The 3,484-nt window shown below is 40.9% G+C and overlaps 2 non-coding genes across 2 annotated transcripts; one reads left to right on the top strand and one right to left on the bottom strand.

Moving 5' to 3' along the window:
- The first annotated feature begins 1,756 nt into the window (after window positions 1–1,756).
- On the top strand, window positions 1,757–1,828 carry trnaw-cca (transfer RNA tryptophan (anticodon CCA)). Its single transcript has one exon. It is a non-coding gene; the product is annotated as a tRNA-Trp (tRNA).
- An 844-nt stretch (window positions 1,829–2,672) lies between these two features.
- Window positions 2,673–2,744, bottom strand: trnaw-cca (transfer RNA tryptophan (anticodon CCA)). Its single transcript has one exon. It is a non-coding gene; the product is annotated as a tRNA-Trp (tRNA).
- Between the last annotated feature and the right edge of the window lie 740 nt (window positions 2,745–3,484).

Here is a 3,484-nt window from a genome sequence, read left to right as displayed (position 1 = left end):
CGTCAGGGTCAAAGGTTTTCACACTTCACACTCATTAATTGTGTCACAATAACTATGTAGGTCCCTTTCAGCCTCTGGAGCTCATCTGACAAACTGTTGGGTACACTAACAGCCTGTCATATACAACACAACATAAATTACAGTCTGACACAGACTCAAAACCTGCTGATACTTTCAACGGAAATGATAAATATTCTAGTATCAGAAAGGGTTTGTTGCAACATGCTATGCAACTGCATTTAGACACCAATGTTAGACACATCTGTATGAAGTGTGAAACACGCCACCGTCAGACTGAATCATTGTTCTGTTACTCTAACTTTTTGGTCCATGTCTTTGTCCATGTACGTGCTGCACCGAGAGCTTCTCAGATCTGATTTGTGTGGTTTTAAATATATGCTGAAGTAAAATCAGCTGTGGCTCATTGAGTTTATTTTAGTATTCATCAAAATGAAGACTAAAGAGATGATTTTACGCAAATTCAGTGAACTCTACATGAAACATCAACATACATTAAAATTAAAAATGCAACAGATAAGAAAATAAAATCATGTATGTTAAAAGTAATCGTGGGTTCAAGCCCCACTCTTTCCCAGAAGGAGGTACCTGAGTCACCCAAATTTAAAGCTGCAAGCAGCGGCTGGGAAAAGTGCCATGTAGTGCCAGCAGTGACATGTATATAAATAAAGATCTTCACTCATTGTACAGTGTGTTTTTTGTTCATATTTCACATTTGCTTAAGCCATGTATGCTCCCAGGCCAATAAAGCCCCAATAAATCTCACTGTACTTAGAGGGCGTTCAACACACCACTGTTTTCAGTTGATTCAAAGTTCTTGATGCGTTTTGTCAGGGTGAAACGCAGAACAGATTAAAGAATAGTTTAGCATTTGGGGTAATATATAATGATGATATAATAATTTATACAGCACTTTTCAAAACAGATGTTACAAAGTGCTTGACAAGACAATGAAAACATAATATGATAATTTGCTCCAACAAGATAATTAACTTGTGCTCACAGGATAATAACTTTTTTTCACACCAAAAAAACCCAATAGGTGCCATCTTGGAATCTGTTATCTGGGTATTACTATAAATGGTTTTCGTAGAGCACATTGAGCTGCACTTGTGCATCGAATTTCAAGTCAGTCCGACTGATGCTGTGAGGGGTGTGGCCTTTACAAAACTGAATATTTGGTCCCACCATCTGGCCAACTGGTGTCGTATTTTAGGACTTCGTGGAAATATTGCAGAAGAAAAATCAGTCAAGTTTCAGCCACTGGGGCTTGAATCTCTAAATATAGCTGCAAGCGGCTGTTCAGGGTTCAAACCAGGACCATTAAAGTTCAGAACTGCTAATGATGACGATTTTTGACAGAACGACATCAACATTAAAGATTCTTAACAGGTTTTATAATGATTGGACAGACGCTCAATCATTTACCACCAACGCTGTGCTGGGCCCTGTGGTCCAAACCATTAATAGTGTCTTCAAGTTGCCCATTATATCCCAGTAGCTTTGGTTGTGATTTGACCGCTGCATATGAACAGCAGAAATAAATATGTAGGCCTCAGCTACGTTTTCTTCTACTGGATGAATCCAGCTCTGCCTGAACGCTGCTACATTTGTGGTTTTAGATTTTAGTCTCAACATAGTTCACAGAAAGACTTCATCAAGTCACAAAGAGCTGTGTTGAGCTGTTCTCCTCTCACAGCTTTCAGTTTCCCAGGAGACCTTGTGTCACTCCCTGTGTGACCTTGTGGCGCAACGGTAGCGCGTCTGACTCCAGATCAGAAGGCTGCGTGTTCAAATCACGTCAGGGTCAAAGGTTTTCACACTTCACACTCAGAAGGGAATCATGAGTGATAAAATGTTAATTCATCTGCAGGTTTTGGGACTCATTCCTGGGACACATGACGCTTGGTAACCGTGTAACTCAGTTATGTCCAATGCCTTGTTCAGTTGAGGACGGAGCCCAAGTCCCAATCGCTAATATTTTGTATTTTGGGCGTTATCTTGTTTGCACGAGCACAAATTAATAGACAAACTTGTACACGTAAGATAATGTGTGCTCCCACAGTATAGTTACTTGTTCCTACAAGGTAATAACTTCATGGGGAACCTATGTGTCGCTGTTCACACGTAGGAATTATGAGTGTGTGACACATCAAAAGCCCTGATTGGCAGCCAGTGTGAGGGATGATGATAGTCAAAAGGAGGAAGGTGAGTGGGACAATGGGTCGCTTTACTGTACGCAGTGAAGACCACCTACCCCCGAAAGAGAAAGAAAACTGTCAGTAGACTGAATCACAGAAGCTACCTCTTATTTTTCCTTATTTTTATTGTCTCGTGTCGTGATAAGAGTGATGGTAACACACGTTATAGGAGCTGTTGTGCTCTTTCTACAGTTGTAGGTAGAGCTTCTTTTTGCCTTGAGATTGTAGCTTGCTCTTAAAGACCACTGGTCTATAGTAACTGGCACCATTTGTGAACACAGGTGGAGCTCCAAGGTGGCTCAATCTGCAACTCCACGGACAGACTGCATCTGCAGTGCCTGTATTGCTATATTTACACCTCTTATGAGTGTTCATGTTCCACACTTTGTATATGAGGTTAACATTTCGAATGAGAGCACTGATGACAGTCTTAGTGAGGGTATTGAAAAGGTATGACCCCGACGTGATTTGAACACGCAACCTTCTGATCTGGAGTCAGACGCGCTACCGTTGCGCCACGAGGTCCTACATGCCAACACAAGAATAAATATATATCATAATATTTCAATGATCTGGTTGGACGTCGCATTTTGCTTGTTTGAGTATCACCGTTTAGAGCTTTATATGTCAAAATAAAATAACCATAGTGAGTACACGACATATGTGACACTCTCAGCACTCTCCCCCCTCCTTCGTCCCTCGTGTATAACTGAACTCTACTATATGTTATGAACACACAGTTTCATCTTCCTCCTGATAAACGACATGTCCTCAGTCATTTAGAGCTGCGTCAGCACCATGGACAGCTGTCGCCACCACAGCTGGCTCACGAGCTCACCGCGAGCGCTGTGTGGTGGTGGTGCATGCTGCGTTACCAAAGCGCATGTGCGCATGACGCAGTTTCTTTTAACAGTTGTAGATAGAGCTTCTTTTTGCATTTACTTGACAAATTAAAAAATCTGTTTTATTGAGTAATTTTTTCAGTTTTCGGTGTAAGTTTTTCTGTTTTTCGCGGTATTTTTTTTGTTTTCCGGGGTAATTTTTTCTGTTTTTCTGAGTATTTTTTTCTGAGTTAAGAGAGCAATAGAACAACAGACGCTTTCGTTCCTTTCATGAGAGCTCGATATAATGGAAGCAGACATGACCCGCCATTTTGTAGTGTTGTTCGAATTCTCCGTGGTTAATTTCATTTACTATATAGTGGACTATAAAATACCCACAATGCACAGCAAATGTGAGTGAACAAACCATAGACTAAGGCCCAA

This window comes from Epinephelus moara, unplaced genomic scaffold (assembly GCF_006386435.1).
Source record: "Epinephelus moara isolate mb unplaced genomic scaffold, YSFRI_EMoa_1.0 scaffold3926, whole genome shotgun sequence".
NCBI classification, from domain to species: Eukaryota; Metazoa; Chordata; class Actinopteri; order Perciformes; family Serranidae; genus Epinephelus; species Epinephelus moara.
This window is presented reverse-complemented; position numbering and strand designations above follow the sequence as displayed.